Raw genomic sequence first — 15,564 nt, 5'->3', positions numbered from 1 at the left:
TCTCTTTCTTGTTAGCTTGGGTGTGAACCAGTAGAGGCACTCCATTTGTGTTGCTTGCTTCCAAAGGTTCTACAAGTCAATGATAATTGTTATTTACTGTAATAACGATAAGGTATGTAGTCCTAAATCCTTTCGTGTGTTTTTGGAAAATTACCTAGGGTTTCTAAGGTTCTTATTTTGATGTTCTTTGTTATACATTTAATAGAGAAAACTGTCACACGTCTAAACCGGAACGACGGAAACGTTAAGGGGTGGAGGAGTCATGCTCAGTATCATAACACATGCATCATAGTAATCAAAGTAACAAAAACCATTGCATTAATATAAAAGTGTTTACATTGTATTTGATTCACAAAAGATTAACTCCAAAAGTAAATAGCAAAACAAGACATGAAGCTACTATGCTCCATCTTCTGAATCCCTAAGCATGTACCTGTCTACTAGTTTCCTGAGAATACAAGTGATTTTGAAAGTGTATCAACATTTAAGTGGGTGAGTTCATAAGTATTTTTGTTATAAAAAGTATATTCCTTGTTCTTTGGAAAAGTTCACCTGTTCCTCTGTAAAAATAGTAACCATAATAGTTCCTTTTACAATTACTTAGTTTATACTAGCTATATATAACCTAATGTCGAACAGACAGTTGAATGTGTGAATCTAACCTAAGCCCACAACCAAACAAGGAACAGGAAGTAAGGTGGAAGTCTCGCATTCCACTGCCTACTGAATATTATTTATATATACATTTGAGGTATAAACTAAGGAATTATAGAATTAACCACTAGAGGTCCTTTATGTTATATTAGTTGTTAACAAGTGCTGAATCTTGTGTAAAAAGAAAGATTCTTAATTTCATGTAAAATGTTGTTTATGGAATAATTGATATTGTTTTCGGAAAGTTCTAATGAAAGCTGGTTACCTTTGAAAATGATGTTTACCATAGAAAGTCCTATATTTTCTATAAAGCTGATTTGTAGTATTACTTGTTTCAATATCGAAAAGCACTGGCATAATTACTATACTCACTTTAAAGATATTTAGTTCTGTTGATAATTTAAACTGGCTAAAGACATGGTTGTTCTGAAAATTTGATACAACGATACTACCCTCCTATGATCACTTAATACACACTGAATGTTTAAATTATGCTTTTAAAAATGAAAATTTTATACTATAATTTTTGGGACGTTACAAGTTGGTATTAGAGCCTTGGTTTGAGGGATTCAGGCATAATCTTGGGTATGCCTGGACTCAAACTGAGGGTTTGGAGAAAATTTTCATAAAGTAAATGTTTTATTAAAAAGGGTTTCTAATCAAAGAAAGGGGTGTGATGTGTGCCATCAGTCGAGCTCATGTAAGTGGTTCCCATAATATAAATACATGTTTAGTTTGATATATGATATGATTATGTGAATTGCATGCTAGATTAAGGCTAAGGATCTGCTTAGGATTTCATGATAGGAGAGATGCTTTTATATGCGTAATCGCAAGAGCTTTTACAATTGCATGCTAGTTTGGTTTCCAGATAAGTGGATAGTATGACATGCTTAGTGTATGATGGTTAGATTTTCCATTGTCTGAATGTTGCTTGCTTTGTTCTTTGCGGGACTCTTAGTGATGTGAATTGGCTGCTAAGTTTCATGTGGTACAGGTTAAATAATCTCAGAGTGGTGGATTTGGCCCTATTGCGTAGCTCTTGTTTGAGTCCAACCATTCTAGAATTGAGTCTTTTACTCGAAGGATTATTTGATTTATGTTGCATGTGACTATATTCATAAGGTAGTTAGTTGACATTGGTAGGAATCTTTAGCAGCTGAGGGCTGGGTGAGGTCAGGAACCTTGGAAAACCTAGGATATGCTTTTGTGAGTTTAGTGGTATTGTTTAAGGAGTTTTTGGTGCATTACTTTGGGTAGATGACTTAGAGTAATTCCCATGTAAGGGTTTGGGCCTAATTTGGAAAATTGGGCCATAAGTGGGTATTGGATGCTTTTTGGTTCGTAGGCCTTTGCAATTGGGAGTTTGGGCCTTAGTCTTGGACCAAACTAGGTGGGGGTAAAATCTTCTTTTTACCCCATATTTGGATTATTGGATTTGGTTTAAAACCCAATTGTTAATTGGGTGTTATTGGTTTGATAACGTGGGGATTTTTGTAGATCAGTAGTCAAAGACTTATTCGTGGTATCAACTTTCGACATGAGTCTTCTCTTGGTGCTCGTGAGTCGAAGGCACCAACGCTGGCTTACTAAATTATGTATGTAGGATGCTAGCTGTCTTTGTGACTCTAGCATGTTTGTATGTGCCAGTGTGGGAGAATTGTTATATTTGTGATGACCAGTTGGGTCTAGCTGTTATTATTGTGTTATGTTGTTTATATGTGATTGAGACTGTTGATAGTCTCCAGGGTTGTTGATAACCCACTGGGCATGCTTTTATCCACTAGAACTGCTGATAGTCCATAGGGTTGTTGATAATCCATAATTGCCTATTTGTATCATAATGTATGTGGAATTACATGCACTAAGCCTATTAGTGACTTGTAATTCTCCACCAAGGATCTTTAAGTATAACATCAATAACAACATTAGGCATGTGGGCTTTCATTATCATCCCTGGGTCTGTTTAGCTCATGACACTATGTTGCTCTCACTATCACCCTAAATGAAATGACTAGACTCACGATATTACAATACCAAACTTGTCTTCATTCCATCAAGGCAAACATAATAATAAAATTATTATCCGGTCTGTTTAGCTCATGGTGTTGTAATGCTGATCTAGCTATCACCCAAACAAAGTTGTTTGGCTCATAGTGTTGCAGCACCGATCTCACTCTCACTCACAAAATATATAATCACACAATTCTCATCGTACCTTTTTAACCAATTGATACTCATTTAATTTCATTATTATTAATTAAAATTTCATTAATGATCAAGATCTAAACTAATTTAGTTGTCATTTTAACCTTTAAATTTTTATAATAGTTATATCTATGCCTGCTACTATCCAATCCCATAATATTTCTTCAATAGGCTTATAACTATGAAATCTACTATTATTCTCTAATATCAATCTTACAAGTATAACATTATGAACACCAAGCTCACTTTTAACCTATATTTTTACAAACAATGATATTACAACCATGAAGGATACCATCATAATCTAAAAACAATGGTGTTACAGTCATCAAGGCTACGACAATGTTAATTGATTCCAACACAGTGGTGTCACGGTCACCCAAACCACCACAATATTAGTCCATCATATTACAGTCAACAAGACTATCATGACTAATAATATTCCATTATAATAGTATTGTCAGCACTAAGCATACAAGTTCAATCAACACTTGCACCAAAATAGAACAGTGGTAATTACATCACTAAGCATACCACTAACAACCAAATCCCCCACAATGGTATTTACAACACCTAGCATACCACTACAATCAATATTGACATTCAAGATATTATTATCACTAAGACTATCTCAAAATACAAATTGATTTCAAACTTCAACATTTCAGACAACAAGTTTGCTAAGTTCACTTCACTTTTACCATCAAATCGCCATATCTTTTAACATCGATCCACATTTAAGACCTAAGTGTCTTTACCCATATATCTTTAATATTCCAGTTTACTTCACTATTCCTTTTTCCCAATTCATAACTTTCACTAAATTCATTTTTCTATTCTTCCAATTACATTGTGTATATATAAGGACTTGGAAGTTCACCTTTCTATACATTCACTACTCATCTTATTAGTTTCCATCAATTTTCAGATCCTCACATTCAATATTGTAGTTAGTACATTAACAATACATAATTCTTTACAAGTCCTTCACATAATGAATCATACGTTCTAAAATTTTCAGATCCTCTCTTTCTTACTTGTTGTATATTTCACGAATGAATAGGACTCTACAGTTCCCTTTTTACCATCTCTCGTTACTATCATAAGATTAAATATAAACTCTCCACTACGCATCTATCATGACACTAGTTGCATCGGTGTCTTTTTTTCTACATACATTTAGTTTTCTCAAAAACATTTCATAATTAAGGGTATTACTGCCATGTCAAATAGCATAAGATTTCTTTCAAACTTTTTTCAAAAAATACATTTCGACAACTTATTTCTACCACTAAATACATAGTGACAGCACCTCCAAAGCTTCCAAATGTCCAACACTCTATTCAATTTCAGCTTTACCATAAAACAATATACTTTTCTATTTATCGTAACACCTCTTTCTCACTATTAAATATCCATTGCCACTTCTATTGAATATGTCAGTCATCCATTAACTAGATCTTTAACTTTAGACTTTATAGTCTAATAAGTTTTAATCGTTCAACACAATTATCTTTTAGACCAATTCATCTAGACCTCAAATAACTAATTCGTATAACAACGTACTAATAAAAATTCTAGTGATCAATAATCATCCAAATTACTACATTTCTCATCTCTCAATTGAGTTTAGGTAGAAAATATCCCAAGAGTGAGCCTTTAACAAAGTTATATATTTTCTAACTTGGTAACCGTGCCATGGCAATCATGCCACTGTGCTGCGGTACCATTCCATTCTAACATTTTTTTTCATTTTCCAAATCATGGTAACATACTACCACGCCACAGTTTAAAGTGCATTATCCTTACTATTGACCATATGTAACATTCAAAATTATTGGTATGTTCCCGTTAATCCTTAATGTAATTTTTTTCCTTCATTTTAGTCCTTGGCTAGTATGCGGGGCATACTCTATGAGTACGCTTAACATACTAGCTCATTGATGGATCACGGATGCACCCACGTACATGGGGCGTATCTAATGCAGGGGAAAACCCTAATTTTTAGGGTTTGTGCCCTATTTAAATAACTTAAGACACCCTTGGACCTCCTAATGAACAACCTTTATCTCTCTATACCATAGAATCAAAAATCCTAAGTGCCTTTTATGATTTTTGAGCTTGGAAGTATGTTTTGGTAGTGTTTTTGGTGAAGTAGAAGAAGAAGAACACTTGGAGGTTGCTTGAGAGTGGCGTGGGCTTGTAGATCTAGAGTTATCTTCATCTTAGCAAGACATTTGAGGTAAAAATCTCTCATCTTGATGGTTCCTTATACTAAATCCAACTTAGGGTGTTATTTGTGTATTTTGGGTCCTTTTAGCCATATTTGAGATTATAGTCAACTCCAGAAGCCATGGATGTTAGATCTTAGTGTTGGATTAATGTCTAAGTCCATAACTATAATTGGTAAGACTTGACCCGACCCGGCATGGTCCATTTGGGTTGCATGGCATCATGCACTTGGATAGACTATAATGAGAGAAATAAGACACTTACGGTTATTAATATATTATAAGTTCTAGTATATTAATAATAAGAATAATGAGATTATTTAATTAGTATTGATCAAGAATTAATCTAGTATTAATTAAGTGATCAAAAGAAGACTAATTAAATATATGGGTTGATTGTGTAAATCATTCATTCTTATATATGTGGGCTTGTGATCCAAGATTCCTTATGTTGGACTAAGTCCATGGGGTGACCCATGGATACTCCATGGAGGTTAAAACCCATGGAGCATAAGGAATGGGTAAAGTCATGAGTTACATGGTGTAACCCTAATAGCCACCATATAAAAGAAACCCATGGCTCAAGAAATCGTGACTATGACTAACACTATGTGTATGTATGAGGGCTACACGATTTCATGAAGTGTTCTTATTTCTCTCTAAGTTATTCCAAGTGCTTATGGTGTTGTGTGAACCATTTGAGGTGTCACACTTGGGGCACTAAGCACTCAAGCTTCATGAAGACAAGCACCATTGAAGAGGTATGTATTCTATCTTGTTATATTGATATTTTGTATGCTAGTTTAGGATAATACCTTGGATGTTCATATTTGCATGTATAATAGAGAAAACATAGATCCAAGGTATTTAGGGTTGCATGTACACTTAGGAGTGTTAGAATGCTCAAAATTAAGACTAATTACTTGTTCACATGGATGTGTGAGTCAAGTAATGGACTAAGGGATCGAGTACATAGTCATGTGCACTGATTAAGTCCACCACAAAAGATATAAGGCTATTCATCATATTTTACTAGAGTTTAGTAAATATGATTATACTTACAAGCTTAAGTGTAACTCTGAGACATTGGAAAAGGTTCCAATGCATAGCAGAGCGGATAAGAAGAATCAAATTAGGCAGAAGGATAAAAGTTTCTCAAATCTGAAAAGATGGGAGAGTACTTTAGTATCAGTTTTGTGATCATCTTAATGATTAAGAAACCATATCAAAATTAGTTCTCTAAGGAAGTCTTAGTTCATTCTTATGACTAAGAAGAAGGGATCTTGAATTGTTGAAATGGTTAAATCAAGAAGATGAGTCATACTTCGTTTCAATACAAGTCTTAGAGTCATACTCCAAGATTGTAATTTGAGTGACATGTCTTAAAGAAGGTTTAAAACACTTGACAAATGTAAGAGTAAAAGTTTTCTACTCTTGTACATTTGAAATTGGTAAGTTGTGATGTTTTGGATAAAACAAAGACCAACTTCGGCCAATTGTGTGAAGTGTTTGTCTTGATTAGAATCCACACTATCTCTTGGATGTTTGACAAGGAAGTCTTATAGGTCAAGAGGACAGTGGGAGTCTTAAAGGTCTTGAAATTCTCAAGAACTAATCAAGAATGAAACCTGAAGTTCTTCACTAGCACACGACTTGAGGTTTATAACCTATCGTGTTGACATATTCTGTGCCCATTCCAGTTAAAGTTGGCTTTACATATGAGTTCTTAGAGTTCTCAATGTGTTGCACAACAACTTGGAAGCAATGGTAGGCCCTTGAGCTGCCAGGTGGCAAGAAATTAAGATTGAGTTCAGTCCATATGAGTTTGGATTTGTCCTATGACAATTCACATGGATAAGAACACATACACCATTAAATCTAAGTGTCATAAGGTTTCTCTCCGATTCATGAAAATGATGGTGAGGAAACACTTCCACTAAGTAGATTTTAGCTAGATAGCAATTGTGATCTCAAAGTCGTTAGTGGAGCGTGTGTGGTTTACCGGCACACTAACTTGGACTTGTGAGAAATGGCAAAGGTCAAAACGATCAAGACTATGATTACGACATCCCTTTTCATAGTTCTTAAAATTGTTTTGACACACCCATGAGCTATCTAAGGGAAGGTGTATGTTTTTGATAAAGTCTTATCAAAACAATCTAGTATCAGAAATCTGAACTTTGGTAAGAAAGTCAATAAAGTATTGATTTCTAGAAGTCCAGCCTTTTTTGAGTATATGTCAAAGCTAGTGGGAGCATAAGTGTTATGCTAATAATCATCATGTTAGTGGGAGCATGATAATTACGATAAGTATTGCAAGTTAGCAATGTTAATTATAGAAAACAAAATGTTTCAATTGGGAAAAAGTTGTTTTGCTATAATTAAGGGAGAGGAAATTATACTTCATCTCAAATCTATAAGCTTAGATCGTGAGGTTTTAATCATTTAGTCAAGGATATATATGAATTTCATGTTGGAATGGCTCAACATAAGGAAATTCTGTATATGGGTCCATTATTTGCGTTCTTAAATTCGATTATGATTACGGCATACCTTTTCATAATCTGAATTATGAGAACTTGGCAAATAGAAATGGAAATGTTATAGCAAAAGACTGGTTTAGTCTTTATGTGAGACATCATGAATCGTGTCCCATATGCTTCGGATATAGGATCGATTACATGTGCTATATATTCATCCGTTCTAAAATTTTCCAAATGCCTAGGGCATTAAGAAGGGAAAAGGTTTAGAACTGGATATGACTAAAAGGATTAAACAATTGTCGAGGACAATCTAAGGTTTACCAAAGATTGGTTGCTCAAGGACAGTTGGAAGTATAGTAATAATTCTGGAAGGACCATATTGACATAATCTGTAAGGAGGCAACTCTTGTTAAGAAGTGATAGTCGAAATGGAATCTGGAAATGTTTCAAAGTTAGGATTTTCAATCTGTGTAAGATTAAGGAAACTTAATGCAAGAAGGATGGTTCCAAGGACTTGATCTCCTTTGGAATGCTCTGTAATGATTGTTGTTAAGTCTTTCTGACTTTGTGCATAATCATTACAAGAGGATCGATGCATATAAGTTTAGAATCTAACAGATTTCAGTAAATGACATGAATTTGGAATTCTTGCATTTGCAGTAAGGATTTGGGAGTGTGAAAAGAGAATCATTGAAGTTATGTTCAATTGATCTAGTTCACAAGGTAAAGATCATAGACAAACATAGTATGCATACTTGGTGTATGGCATGACTAGTGTTTAGAAAACATAGTGTGCATGCTTGGAGCATGGGACAACTATTGTTTTAAATTCAAGAATAATGTTGATAGCTGAAACAATATACAATAAATAATGTGTAATCATATGGTGATAAATAAAAAGTGTTTTATTTATATTCATAAGTTCTGAGACCATATTGGATTCAATTATTATTGTGTTTCACTTTGCATGTTTTGACTTCCCGAATAAACTAGGTTATTCTTCCGGAATGACTAAGTTATTCAAACCATCCACAGTCGGTCATATGTTGGAAGTAGATATGAATTAAGACTGTCATGGGTTGGCTTGTAGAGGTCTAAGCTGTTGGACAAAGGGCTACAACACTCATGAGTGCTCATAAGTTCTGAGTATTGGATTCAACCCGCGCTCATTGGAATCACTTCATGGATTTTATCACGAGTGATCATGAGACGATAATATCTTATATTCTTCAAACCTAGAGATATGAGTTGTTACTATGAGTTGGTTGTACATTGATTGCACGAAACTGCATTTGGTAACTCGGTGCTATAAAACGTGCCTTTGTGTATGATTCAACAAGTAGTAGAACAAGCCATATGAGTCGAAGTTTATCCATTCCTTTTACCTTCGGGATAAAAGCGATATCTGTGGGCCCCTCGATGATTTCATGATGACAAATGGAAGTGCTCGGCCGGGCCAGGACTGATTTGATTTGTTCAATTAGTCAGTCGTCATAAATCGGAAATCGGGAAACAACTAATGGACAGATAGAATGATTATAATCCATGTCTCAGTCCATATGATATCTAGAATGGAGGAATATATGATCCCTTATCTAATGGACAAGTCGTTGACAAAGATCAGAGTTCATCTACAAGGTCAGAGTTCGACAGAAGCTTTTGAGAGCTACGATTGCTAGTTGGTTCCTGAAGTCATACGCAATAATAGTTTTAGACTTATCCAAGTGGGAGACTGTTGGATTAATGTCTAAGTCCATAACTATAATTGGTAAGACTTGACCCGACCCGGCATGGTCCATTTGGGTTGCATGGCATCATGCACTTGGATAGACTATAATGAGAGAAATAAGACACTTACGGTTATTAATATATTATAAGTTCTAGTATATTAATAATAAGAATAATGAGATTATTTAATTAGTATTGATCAAGAATTAATCTAGTATTAATTAAGTGATCAAAAGAAGACTAATTAAATATATGGGTTGATTGTGTAAATCATTCATTCTTATATATGTGGGCTTGTGATCCAAGATTCCTTATGTTGGACTAAGTCCATGGGGTGACCCATGGATACTCCATGGAGGTTAAAACCCATGGAGCATAAGGAATGGGTAAAGTCATGAGTTACATGGTGTAACCCTAATAGCCACCATATAAAAGAAACCCATGGCTCAAGAAATCGTGACTATGACTAACACTATGTGTATGTATGAGGGCTACACGATTTCATGAAGTGTTCTTATTTCTCTCTAAGTTATTCCAAGTGCTTATGGTGTTGTGTGAACCATTTGAGGTGTCACACTTGGGGCACTAAGCACTCAAGCTTCATGAAGACAAGCACCATTGAAGAGGTATGTATTCTATCTTGTTATATTGATATTTTGTATGCTAGTTTAGGATAATACCTTGGATGTTCATATTTGCATGTATAATAGAGAAAACATAGATCCAAGGTATTTAGGGTTGCATGTACACTTAGGAGTGTTAGAATGCTCAAAACCCAACACTTAGCTCCTTTGAGGTACCTTGTTCATAACAATGTAATATTTAGGAGTTATTTTGGTCCATGCATGTATTAGGTTCCTTGTTATGGTTCTTGTTTAGTTTTGGGTCCCACTAAGTCATGCGTGGGAGTAAAGTTGCCAACTTTACGTGTTAAGTCACCATTTAGGATCAAATATGAGAGTTTGTATTAATAGATTAACTGATTAAGTGCTTAATGTGTTGTACCCAACTTCCCACTAAGTCAGGGCATAATTAGCTCATACACTACCCATACTGGCCCAGAAGAAGTATGCTAAGCGTAAGTCTTGAGTATGCCCAACGTACTCAACAGTTGGCCCATCGGTTGACTTTCATGGGTATGGGCTATATTTTGGAATTTTAGGGTTTGGTCCTTGTTGGGCCATTGGACTTCTTAATTTGGGCTATTTCTAGGCTATAGGATTTCTTGGAATTAGGCCCATGATGAGTATTAGGTCCAACTAGGAAGTTGGGCCATTTTGGGCTTTGGGATGCCATTTAGGAATTTAGGTTTTTTGAGAAAATGGGTTGGGTCTTTGTTTTGGGCCAAGTAAGAGAAGAGTAAAATGGTATTTTACCCTGGTTGTTGGACAAGTACTTTAGATTCTTGAATATGGGTCAAGATCCAATTATTAATTAGATATTATTTGATGGTGTTAGCACGTGGATTTTCCAAATTAGTAGACCGAGATCTTATCTGAGAGATTCAGCAGCTTGAGGTGAGTTTCCTCACTATGTTTGGTGAGTCGAAGGCACCAATTCCAGCCTATGGTTTGTTATGATTAAGATGCTAGTTGTTTGTATGCCTCTTGATGTATGTTTTCTAATATGTTTACCTGGCGGGCCTGATGTCGGGCAGGTCCTGATGATTATATTGTATGATATTTATCTTTGTGATTCTTGAATGTGTTTATATTTTTGTTTGTATACTGGGCATGGCCCAAGGCCAGGTGGGGCCTGATGACTAACGGGTTTGTTTCGAGCGAGGCTATATGTTGGTTGGGGCCTGATGACTGGCGGGGCCCATTATATGTTTGATATGTATGATATGTGGTATTTTGGGAAACTCACTAAGCTTTGTGCTTAAAGTTTTCGGTTTATGTTTCATGTACTCTGGGTTCGAAGGGGAAGAGCTCGAGATGACTGCATTGCACACACCACATTGTTATGCAATTTATATTACTCTGATGTACTTAGATGTCCATTGATACACTCTGATTCACTATGGTTTTATGATACTGTTTTAGATAATGGTTTCATTATTATAAAATTCAAAATTTTTGGTCTTAATTTTTGGGACGTTACAAGTTAGTATTAGAGCCTTAGTTTGACGGATTCAGGCATACTCTCGGGTGTGTCTGAACTCAAACTAAGGGTTTGGTAGTTTTTTTTAAAAAGAAATGTTTTCTAAAAGGGTTTTCTAATAAAAGAAAAGGGGTGTGGTGCATGCAATCAACCAAGCTCAAGTAAGTTTTCCCAAAATACTCATACATGTTTTATGATATGCTTTGATTTGTGAATATATGAATTGCATGCTAGTTAGGGCTAAGGATCTACTCAGGATTTGCAAGATAGAATTCTAGGAGAGATTCCTTTATATGTCTATTGTATGACCTTGTAGACTTGCATGCTAGTATTGATCAGTCGGTGATAAGATGGCTTGTTTAGGTGATGCTTGTTTCGATTACTCGATGCTCAAATGCTTCTTGCTTTGTGCTTTTAGGAGTTTCCATTAACATCAGCTAACTACTAAGCATGTATACTAAGTTACATATTGTTGAGACAAAATAATTTTAGAAGGTTACATTTTTACTCTATTGCACAACTCTTTTTTGAGTCCAACATTGTAGTGTGAGACCGTTCATTTGAATAATTATTTGGCGTCGACAATATGTAATTGTATTCATGAGCTAGTTAAAGGTTTCTAGGGGATTTCCTTCTGCAGCTGATGGTGGGAAGTGGTGTGGCGGTTGCCCTAGGAAAATCTACGAATAGATTTAGTATTGGGAGCCGTGTCTTGTTGAGGACTATATGTATGGATACAGAGTGACATAGAGGATTCAAAGCAACCTCTGAGGAAAATACGAATAGATGTAGAAGGTAGCATGGGCCCATACTATTGGAATCACATGATTCGTACTCGACTGAAGGGGATCTGCGATGATACTAGGAAACTTGTAGAGTCTGAGACTCCTTGATATATATATATATATATATATATATATATATATATATATATATACACATATATATACATATGCATGTCCTGATGGTTTGAATGGTCTATTTCGGTATGGTGACCCTTCGAGGAAGACCGAGTAGTGGTTCCGATGCTGATCATGGTTCATGTTCGGGTTTTAGAGCCGAAAAGTTGGATGATCAGATGTGGAAGTTCATTTTGTCTGAGATTAACTATGGCATACTTGAGCAGACTCCTATGATCTTTGGCATGGTCAAGGAGGGTATCATGGAGGTTTTAGAGGAGCGTTTGTGCTTGTTTCGTTGTAAGATGGTAGCGATGATAGGAGCATGCACTTTGACATTTTGTAAGTTCTGGGCATGTAGAGCCCCAAATTTCTTCGGGAAGAAGGACCCGATCGCGAGCAGACATTGGGTAGCAGATGTTTCTAATGCCTTCCATACTAGCAGTTGTCCTGATGTGGAAAATTTTAGACATGCTTCTTGTCTTCTGAAAGATAGAGCTCGAGACTAGTGGGAGGATGTAGGACATGCCTTGGGTGGCAAGGTGATTGAGTCCGTGAATTGGGAAGATTTTGTGACGAGATTTCGAGCCAATTTCACACCTGCGATTGAGGTCTAGCAATTGGCACGGGAGGTTCAGAATCTACCCTAAACTAGAGAGACGGTGGCTGAGATCACCACTATGTTTCACGAGAGGGTGTTGCTGGTTCCGTAGCATGTGGCAGACAAGGAGATGAAAAAGGTGAGATACCATGAGATTTTAATTAGTGATATTCGGTAGTTTGTGAGCCAATCCAGTTGCAAGAAACTAGATGATATGATGTGAGGGCTAGGTAGAGAGAGAGAGAGAGAGAGAGAAAGAAAGAAAGAGAGAGAGAGAGAGAGAGAGATTGATTTGGAGCTGGAGAGGAAGAAGAATCTGAATCAGGTTCAGGGTTCAGGAAAGAGGCCCAAGGTTTTTGATTCGATATTGAGAGGTAAGCATGGACGGAGCTGCTGTGGAAAGTGCGGCAAAACGCACTACAAGACTTAAAGGGTGGCTGGTTTTGGCTGCTTCAAGTGCGGTCGGTCGGGTCATATTAGCAAGGATTGTACTGCTACTACCACTACCCATATATATGATCTGATTTGCTTCCATTGCAATCAGAATGGCCATAAGAAGGTCAATTATCCAAGTTAGTAGCAGGAGGACCAATGGTAGCACAATACTCCAGCAACTATGTGGATTACTGATGGCCTCCAGGTCAAGGCGTATGCGCCTGTTGTGAGGAGCAGGGCTTTTCAACTGATAGCCGAGGAGGCTCATATAGCACCTGATGTGGTGACATGTATGTATCTTCTCCTTATCTCTTTATTTATATTGACTGTTTTCTTATATTTGTGTGTTTTATTTTAAGATTGTTTCTCGTGAACGGTATATTTGCATTGATATTGTTTGATTCAAGGGCTACCCGATCTTTTGTATCGCTTGTGGTTAGTAAGAAGTTTGTTGGAGCTTTGGGGGAGCTGGATTTTTCCTTAGAGGTTGTTGCCTATGTTCTAGATACCTAGGAGAAGGGTAAGACGACTGTGGATAGCATGCAGGTTCCCCGGGAATACCAGGATGTGTTCCCGGAGGATTTTGCTAGAGTGTCTCCAGAAAGGCAGGTGGATTTGAAGATTGACTTGGTTTCGGGTGCGAATCCAATAGCCAAAGCACCATATCAGTTAGCTCCTTCAAAGATGTAGGAGTTGTCTACACAGATGCAAGATTTATTAGACAAGGGGTTCATTCGACCGAGCAGTTCACCATAGGGAGCATCCATCCTGTTTGTAAAGAAGAAGGATGGGTAGCATTGGATGTGTATTGACTAGCTTTAGGGTGAACTTAGTTTTCCAAGGTCGATCGAAGTTCAGGTTATCATCAGATTAGGGTATAGAGGAGGATATGCATAATACAAACTTCCTGACTCATTATGGTGATTACGAGTCCGTGTTGATGCCCTTTGGGTTCACCAATTCTCTAGCCGTGTTCATGGACCTCGTGAACCACGTGTTGGGTTTTAGTTCAAGAATAGTTTCATAAACTAATTTTTTTTGGCAATAGAAGACTTCAAATTTTGAAATAACATAAAGATTTTATACCCACCAATGATCTTCTTCCAAGTTATAGAAAGATTTAAATACCAACCAAAGAAAGGATGAAGAAATAACAACCTTTGTAGTTCTTTGGGTCGTCTTGGGAGGCTTGGAAGTTGATGAAGAATATGGAACCTTTGAGTTACCAACACCGACTCAACTTGATGTACATGCTAGTCTATAAACTCTAAAACCCTTAAGCTTTAAGTTCATAACAAATATGAACTTCAAGAGGGCTTTTAGATCGAAGTAACCTAAAGTGTTCTTAACTAATTAAGAGAGAATGAGAGGGAGAGAAGAGGTTTTAGCAATTGCATCAAGAGAAGGATGACCATTCTAGCCAAATGCAAGCCCTCTTATTTATACGCATAACGTGAAGGTATTAAGCATTAGGTACTTCCACTTTAGACAAGCTTATCCCCATGTCATAAGAGTGTTCCCCATGCTTCTAAAGACATGGATAATTTTGAATAAACTAAGAAGAAAGCCATACATTTATCTTCTTTTTATGTAAATTTTGAAAATTGTATAAAAAAGAGGAAAGTTAGTTTAAATTTTATAAACTCAAGGTTTATAAAATATAAACTTTTTAGTAAAAAACAAAAGGTTTTCAACTAGTCCAAATAGTTGTGCATGACTTATTAATTCATACAATATGAAATACTATAATATTACTTGCTAATGAAAATTATTATTTCCATGAAACAAATAATTTCCAATTTAATTATAAGATTTCATTGAATATTTATTAAAATCAATTTCTAATAAAAATCGATTGTATCAAATTATTGTTAGTGTGAACCATTAGTATCATATGTTATTTAGCAATACCACTTTAATATGACTCTTGAGCATACTAGACCTTTCAATCTCCCACTTGCGCAAGACTTATATTAGATTGATATAGACAGTGGTGAACGTCTAGCAACATTTCACTGCCCCCAAGACAATATGATTTTTTTGTGACATTCTATCAACGCCCAATTCCAAAAAATCTCAAAGCTACAATTGGTGTATAAGGTAAGTTTATCAATTTTCCCTTTGCTACAAACATCAAGTTGAAGATGAGATTCGGATCGCAATCAATCTCATTACTTGTTCAACTTTTGGTAAGGATCCTTATATGTCTAACTCTCAAAATA

The sequence above is a fragment of the Lactuca saligna genome, chromosome 7 (assembly GCF_052625555.1).
Source record: "Lactuca saligna cultivar CGN05327 chromosome 7, ASM5262555v1, whole genome shotgun sequence".
Lineage (NCBI taxonomy): Eukaryota > Viridiplantae > Streptophyta > Magnoliopsida > Asterales > Asteraceae > Lactuca > Lactuca saligna.
Note: the sequence above shows the minus strand (reverse complement) of the source record.